The following is a 9,073-nucleotide window of genomic DNA, read 5'->3' as shown; positions in this document are numbered from 1 at the left end:
TGACGGTACGGTGCCAACCGGCCCTGTATCGTAAATCCGCGTAGTCTAATCGGCGTAGATAGTCTAATGCCATCAGCTATTTATTCTATCTTGTTTAGTTGATGTTAACGGCATTTCGGTTAGCATTAACCACTGCATGCCCATTTCTAGGTTCGTGTCATCTAATGTCTGTCACTAATATAGTCTTGTCTTACGAAACAACTCACATGGACGTAGATATTGAGAGTGGCATTTTATACCCACCGGCCTGCATGACGCAGTACCGAGGCATTGAGTCAAGTGGGAGGGAGGGAACGGAAGGGTAGGGCGGGCATTGGCCCTCCCTCAGACGAGGAGTTACGACGGCAGCTCATCTCCGGGTTTGGATGTTCTAATCGAGAGAGAGAGAGAGAGAGAGAGAGAGAGAGAGAGAGAGAGAGAGAGAGAGAGAGAGAGAGAGAGAGAGAGAGAGAGACAGAGAGAGAGAGAGAGAGAGAGAGAGGGAGAGAGAGAGAGAGAGAGAGAGAGAGAGAGAGAGAGAGAGAGAGAGAGAGAGAGAGAAAGAGAAAGAGAAAGAGAGAGAGAGAGAGAGAGAGAGAGAGAGGCAGAGAGCGCTCTGGGATCTAAAAAACGACAATATTTGACGGAAGGGGGAGGACAAGCCGTAATCTGAGAGGAAGCAGCAAGGATCCCACTGGCAGAGGAGCCGGCTCGCCGCACTGTGGCCTCGGGTCGGTGTTTGTCCGGTCGTTTTCACCGTCTAGCCCGACGGCGTGACGCGGTGCGCGCCGCGGCGCCGCGCACGGTGCGCCGTTTTTGCCGCGCACATTACCTCGTATTATTCCAGCGCCGGCACAGCGCATTACAAAAACATCACGCGCTTAATTTTGTTGGCTGCTGCCGTTCCCAGGCGTCGTTTTTGCCTCATAAAGCGGCTGTTCCATTTCGAGATACTAGTTCAGCGACCCCCATCACCGCAGTCTGGATGAGATATTATGCACAATTACGCGTCCCTGAACTGAACCGCAGCGCGCCAGCCGCCGCCGGCTTCACCAATAAAATATGTACGTGCGTGCGGATATGTTATGAAACATGCATGAGCCACATCTAGCCAGGGCTGAAATAATGGGATCAGTGAAAGCCGGCTGATGGGGGTAACGGTGACTGGTCGACCGGTGGGCAGCGTACGGGAGGAACGGACGCCGTTCGACCGACGCGTCGTCACCTTTTACCGGTGACAGTGCCAGGTTCCAGAGAGGTCGGTCATCGCCGATACCTCCCGTATCGCACGCCATTTCCCCGCGATATACGGCATATCAGAGCGCGATAATATACCGTCTGCTGAACGGGGGAGAGCTGTGGCATTGCCACAAACAACGGACCGGGTTGAGATTCTGTGGTTTGCTTGGGTCCATATGAGTTTTCTTCATGTATACGCTCATATGAGGATTGTAAGCCACGCTATAAAAAGTGAGGCTCTCTCCATGGGCATCATGCCATTGACACATTTGAGACACGTTTCTCCTGACTGAGTGGTATGATGCTGACTATGATCGGTTTCTACAGAATGTCTGATAGCACTTCACCGATCGACCGCAGTGCAAACATTGCAATAACGGAGGAAAATGCCGGTCGTGGTGATGTCAGCAATGCTGATAGTGATTAGAAAGAAAAAAATGTCAAACGGGGATTTCCCACCCACCGGCAAGTGGCGATCGAGCCATCCTGATGTTAGCAAAAACAGTCGCCGTTTTTCGCATTTAAGGAGAAAGCATTACAAGCATCCAAAATATTATTCGCACAAAATGTTCATCGCTCATATTTGCATCTGTAAGGAATAGGATAAAACAATTTTCGATAAAGTCGCAGCTTACCTGGCTCAATCAAGAGACGCAATAAGTTCCCTTCAGTAGCTTTTTGGGTATATATGGGGAACGGTCACCTATATTTTTTGTGTGCAAACTGACGTTCTTCTTGGAAGTAACATAAGTCAATAGATATGGTAAGATGGCCTTAAAACAAAAAGTGTCCACTGTTAAGTTATACCGTAGCACCTCACACCGATTCGCCGATTCTGCTGACCAGGGCCCACCCAGCCATGCTCACCAAATCAGTGGTAACAGCGTTTGCACATCAGTTTTGCGACATGACTACCTCCATTGAATAAAACACCAGCTTTTGACGTAATGAACATTAGCACCCAGCCTAACCCCTTCCGCTTTCAGGCATTACGGCGACATCGGCGGATAACCTTGAAGTTAACGTCTCCACTAAACGCTTATAACTACATTTCATAAATATGACGTCCGGCATAAGACATGGAATGCTTTTAGCAAAGTATGCAGCTTCGATAAATATTTGATAAGCCTTACTGTGAAGATTTCTTTCCTAATAAGTAAACCATGACACGATGAATGTTATATTGACATTCCATTTTATTGAATATTAAAACGGTCATTAATTCAAGACAGAACAAAAGAATACCATTGAAAGTAAGCATGAACTACGCCGTATACCACATACAGCTCACGTGCATCTTTTAGGAGCTTCGACTTCCAGGAAGATGGTGAAATGTACACTTTGATGAGCGTAACTTCATAATACACTTGAGGATCAATTTTCAAAACAAATAACCAACGGTGGTATGACGGCCAGCAAAATGCATTTTTTACATATTGACGCACGCCTTGCGACTCAATTATCGCATAGCAGCCATAGGACTAAAATCATAGCCAAATGTGCAGCAGATCTAACACAAATGACGTTTATCTAAAGACGTCAACAGAAGAAAGCTGATTTCATCGCTTGATATCTGCACAACTTACTAATGATAATTCTACCATGCATTACATAGCATTTGCTTAAGGGCTCATTTAGTTTGTATTACATACGAATATTTTTCTTTTAATATTAAGTTGACTAAAATAAGACGAGCTTGCTTCAACAGCGCTTTGCTCAATCAGCCAGTATGTCGAATAAAAGTGTTCATCCAAGCTTACACACACCACATTTTTTGTCAGTTGACGCAACATTTCCCCGCCGCGATAGCATAATCCAATCCTCTTTAAATGAAAGTTCCATCACGAGGCTGGAAACAAAAACAACAGCATTTGTTGGGAAACGCACAGTGTTGCAACCGGCAGCGATCATGCTGCCCGATGTAGGTCGGGACTCCAACTCCGACTCAGACCGGGGAAGGATGGCACAAGTGAAGGGGACCCGCCGACCCGCGGGCAGTGACAGCTCCAGGCATGAGAAGGGGTACGGGAGGGATTTAGGAATGACGCAGCTCCTGACAGCCTGTCTGCTATTATTGCGAATAGCAAATAACAGAATTGGTGGCAGAGGTGTCAATGACCACGGTAGTAGCCAAGGGGCTCCCGTGCCCAAACAAGGATAGGCTAGTGTCCAAACCTCGGCACCCTAAACCCGGACCATGGTGGGGCCCAAGCCATTCACGCTATGTGCACAGGTTTCCGTCAGCACTGACATCACCTGTGCACGGCCCGTCAAACCGCTCAGCCATCAGCGTCAGTCCGACTTTATTCCGCCACGCATCGGCGCCCTGTGAGAAAGTCATCAGCAGAGGCGCACGCAACTCCGTCGGTCCGGCGTTCACGCACCTCAGCATGCGGCAATGCCGCTCTTCAGGGCGTCCGTTATGGGTGCGCCAGGACGTCCGTTATGGGTACATCATGGGGCGTCCTTTGGGAGAAAATACGTAAGCGTTTGCTACGGGTATCCTAGGCGTTCGTTACGGGTATCCTAGGCGTTTGTTACGAGTACTTACGCCCGGGCGTTTGTTACGAGTGCGTCAAGGCGTCTGTTATGAGTACATCAGGGTGTCTGTTACGAGGACGTAACAGCATCTGTTACGAGTGCATCAAGGCCTCCGTTTCGAGTACGTCTGGACGCCCGTTACGAGTGAGTCAGGGCGTCCGTTACGAGCACACTGCGGCGTCCGTTACGCCACCGATCAGGGACCCCGGTCGACTGCAGAGGATGCGACATTTGCAGGAAAATCTGCGACCTTTGGACGTACCTCATGAACTGCGTTTCAAAGTGAAACGGAAAACGATTGGAGAGACATCCCAGAGATTCTTCCGTGATAAGGCAAATGCCTTTGATATCGAGTGAAGAGGGAATTGGACCCGGCTGTCCCCCCACGTGTGGTAGCACGTGGGGGGAAAAACCACCAGCTTTGTTCAGGTCTTTCTGTCAGATTACCATTCACTAGAAACCCGACTTTTGGTAAAGGGACCGAAATGCTTGACCCCTTTTGTCAACAGTCCTCCCACTGTCATATGATGAAGCTTATTTGATTGGGTTGATCAATGATCATACAAACTGCCTCATATGACAGTGTAATATTTAAGCCAGGCGGTGTATTATCAACATCTCGTATCAATAAAAACCGTCTCACCCAGCAAACAAACCGTCTGGTACAAAGGCTATCGTTTGCACATCTCGTACTCATAAGTAAAAACATCCTATAATCAAACAGGTTTATCAATAAAATGGCTCCTATTGCAGCCACGCTTTGCAAATTCAACATCTCTGATGATTCCAGTCGATAGCTGATGAAGTGCCGAGGTTGTCATTTCATAATTATGTCCATATTAGTAAAAATAATATGGGGACCCTGTGGGGCTGGTAAGCAGGGAGGGGGGGGGGAGGGGAGAGAGAAAGGAAGCGGCCGTCGATGCTATTCGCCAAATGTTCTGCGAAGAGATGCACTGATTCATTTCAAAGATGACTGACAATGCCAATGAACCAATGATCCAGAGTCAGTTCAAGGATGGTGGAGAATCCTGTCGGTCTAGGCGGAAACCAATGCAACGCTACCTCAAACTCAGTGACTGACCACAGACGAGCACCATTGACCCCTATACAACTGAAACTCGTAACTTAGACAGGCAGCCGTGTTGGTTGGGGTGGTCCAGGCAGACGAACCACTCCAATATGGCGGACCCGTAATGGTCAAGTCTCATATTCACTAGGTGTCATTAACGGGAGTGGAGCCACCTCATGGGCACCCGGTGCCACGGGAACGAGGCTATCACATAGTTTTACTCGAGCAGCCTAATCATTGTTGTAGCCCTGTTAGAAACGTCAAAAAACGCTTCTCCGACCATAGGTACATATTAATATTTACTCGTCAACAATCATTTCCAGATAAAACACCTACCGGCGTCTGAGGCCTGGGACGACCTAGATTGACGCACTAATGCGCAGTAGTAAGATATGAATTACAAATAGTTTCTAGCTAAACCATAGCTTTCAACAATAACGTTGAACGTTCGCAAGCCAGCGTATCGTCTGAACAGCCACAAATATTGATTGATAAGACCGAAGAGAGTCTGTTTTAGGTATGAATGATAGCGCAGAAAAGGATCAACAAGACCAATTGGCACCATTGTTCGTTCAAGGAGGCCATTTCGCAATGTTTTCTTAGATGATATCTTAGAGGAATAAAGAACTAAAAATACACAACCGTCAGACCCTAGCGTAGCATAGCCTTCGGACAACATTTTGCATCATTCAAGTCACAGTTGCATCAGTGTCATCCTTGCCTATTTCATCATGGCAATGCGTTAGCATAAACATATTCATTTACCATGTAGTGAGGCGAAGCCGACAGCAGCGCCCACCGGTCCAGTATGTGCTAAAAGCCGGCGGCGGTAGAATGGTTTGATCCAGGGATAAACTGTATGATATCAGTAAGATTTGGGTGTGGTCTGGCTTGTCGCAGGCGGTCGTTGGCGGGGAGCTGGCTGGCGGTGAGGGTCCCAGGTTTAACCGGAAACGCCAGGTGATGCCAATTTCAAGAATTGAAAGGATTGTCGTAGGTAATATTTAAGGCTTATGTTGTCATTTTCATGATCATTCTAAGTATATCATGTGGTTTATATCACATAGGGTCTAACGTGTGTTCTTTTTTTAATCCTAAGGTCACTTTCTGCTTCCGCCAATAAATCATTTGACATTTATCATACTCGTCGCACAAGAAGGCCTAAAGCACGACAGATAACACGGTCAAAGGTGACTGCATAAAGTGCATATCCTTGAAGACCAATGCTTGCATATTGCAGGTCGATACAGCGCTGGACAACGTCTATGAGCCACGCACAATTGCTGAAGTTGACGTACAAATGCTATTGACAATGCAGTGATAAGTTCGAAGACATCACAGTTCAGTGTTTTACCAAATCGATATCAAACCAAAATGACTTCCAAGAAGGGAGTCAGCCTAGAAGCCTGGTTAGAACCAATTAGCTTTGAAGGGCGTCAACGCCTGCCGGTTGAGCCGGTGCCTAGCTACGGGATTGTGCCTGGTGTCATCCTCGAATTGGGGTCCATCGAGTTGGGGTCAGGGACGGTAAGCAAGGTGATGACGGTAGCAGTGACGGTACTGAATAACTGATGATCATTATCATAAAGCTGATGACATCAGTGCTAAAACGAGCAACGATGACAGAGTTTTAAATTAGAGCGAACACTATGAGTCCCGTACTGGACCATCAATGCCTGCGCTACCTACGTGTATGTGATAGTAGACAGGCGGGACAGGCGCCTGACTGGCCTGCGCTTGCCACCTAACCACTGTTTTACTTTTCACAGTTGCTATGGCAACAGACAGTGACGTTCAACTTACCTTTAGACACGGTTTCTAGTAGGGAAATGAATCAGCCGGGCTCAATTTGAATGCGTACAATGATCGCCCTCACATGACATTCCTCCATTGACAAATGATTTGTAATAATAGCATATGATCATGATTAATGTAAAACTCCTCGTTGTAAAGGAAATAACCTCCATGAAATAACAATGTAAATGGGATACAACTTCAGGCAATAGTCCATAGAGGCGTTGTGAAAACACAATAAATTGGCTATGTAAATCATGTGAAAGCAGGACTTAATGTCAAGATTATAATGGTCATGACATAGGGTAGAATTTTGCATTAAGGCTTTCATCACCATGTCTATTAAATAAATTTTGGCGGACATTTAAATGAATACCTATCATCCAAGAATATGCTCGCCAGTAACGTATCAAGAATAGATGTGACGCATGGAAAATTCCAACATTCAAAATGCATAATACTGCCTTCGATAGCTTGCAGACGTGATTGGGCTATGCAATACCATAAATAAACAATATCTATAACCTAGCTGCATATGTGAGATTCACTGGTATAGCGATAACCGCAGGAGAATGATAAATATCGTAGGAGTTCTAGATAATTATACCTCCTATAAAATGCCAGACGGTGTTCGGACTTCGGCGACAAAATGTCCACCGCAGTCGGGTGACCGTTAAAATTCTTGTCGACAATAACTGATGATGCAACCACATACAAAAGATATCAATATCAACCAAAAGATATCAACCACATACAAAAGAACATTCAAAGATGCATCAGCTTCTGATCTCTTCCAATGTGCCAATTTGGACAATATCATGCATTCGTGAAAGGTGTAAAGCCGTTGTTTCAACGAGGTCACATGTAGCGATTGCATCCCGGCACCAGGTGGGTTTCACACTTCTAAATTGGTCATTATCCTAGCTCCAAAGTGTCTCTGTCGGGAGGGCAGCGGGTTCAGCGGATGATCACGGAGATAGGCACAAATCTGCCACGGTTATCACCGGCGGACCCAGTGTGTCGCCGGTGATCGGGAACATCTTCAGTCGCTGAGTTCGTGAACACGGCAGGGGGAGGTGCACAGTAGCACGACAGAGGGGATGGGACACTATAGAACAACGGAATGTCCAGCTGACGAACCTTTGGAGATCCCGCAGCAAGGGCAATGGTGCAGAGGTGTGTCGCGAAAAGTTAGAGAAAAGAGTCACGGATTGAAGGAGCCACTTCCATTGAATAAATGACAAAAACATTTATAATTGATGATTACATAATTCCTTAATGATAACATATGATCGAAGTGAAAGCAAAATAGTTTATGCTATTTAATTATTATATTAATGGAAGTGTTAATGAAATACGACAAAAACTAATTTAATCATTTAATCAATTTAATCAAAATTCCTTAAGCGATCACATGCCTCAAACTATACGTCAATCCGAGGGAGTCAGACATAGCGGCGTTTGTATCAGAGCCGCAGTCGGGGGTGAACAAGACATACATAGTTAGGGAGCGATGCACCCAAATGGCCCATATATAATGAATGATGGCCCGACCAGTCTGATATATAGCCTCATTGCCTCAACTAGGCCTCAATAGCTGTAATTTGCATGACGTTTCACTCCCGTTTTTCTAGTTGAGTATAAGGAACAGCGGCTTATATAGTTATTAACCAGACGCCCGAGCCCTCAGCGGAGGGAGTGGGGCCGTTTGGATGGCCCCTGCAGCGCGCCTCTTGATACAACATCGAACAGCGCAGTTCAGCAACCAGCTATCAGAAATTAGAATTGGCAACTGGCAAAGGGAGCTAGAAACATGAGCAAAGGTGATTAGCAAAGAAAGCCAGAAAAGACAACCAGAAAGTACGGCCAGTAAAGGAATCTAGGAAAGGGCAACCAGTAAAGGTGCCCCTGCAAAGTGCAGCGGCTGTACCATGGGCCAGAGGCCAAAACTACATAGAGACCCGCAGCGCTGACGCGCCTCCTAGGACCAGAATTGGAGAAAAAAGGAAACGCCACCGCGGTGCCACCGCAACTGCCGCGGGGAATGAAAAAGAAAAGAAAAGAAAACGCCCGCCCGAATCCACTGCCAATAACCAGCATCCACTGCCGGCAACCAGCACCGTCCAGACCATCAGGGAGCCGTCCAGACCATGGGTTGGCCGGCGCACAGCGCGGCCAACTCGCCCGGGATGTCTCGCCGGGGTCCGGGGTGTCGAGGTCCCCGCACACAGGGCCCTTCCGGGGTCACTGAGCTCGTCTCCCTGTCACCCGGCACGTGCGAACGGTCACCAGCCGGGTGGGCGGGCCTGACCCGGCAGAGAGCAGATACAAATCGATACTCAACCGCACAAAGTTAGACGCGACAGTCACCGTCGGCCGCAGCCAAGCGGCAGATTATTAGACGCTTCTTCTCGAGTGCAAATGTCGTCCATCAAAAGCCACCGAGCG

The sequence above is a fragment of the Amphibalanus amphitrite genome, unplaced genomic scaffold, assembly GCF_019059575.1.
Source record: "Amphibalanus amphitrite isolate SeventyFive unplaced genomic scaffold, NRLGWU_Aamphi_draft 000375F_arrow, whole genome shotgun sequence".
NCBI classification, from domain to species: domain Eukaryota; kingdom Metazoa; phylum Arthropoda; class Thecostraca; order Balanomorpha; family Balanidae; genus Amphibalanus; species Amphibalanus amphitrite.
This window is presented reverse-complemented; position numbering follows the sequence as displayed.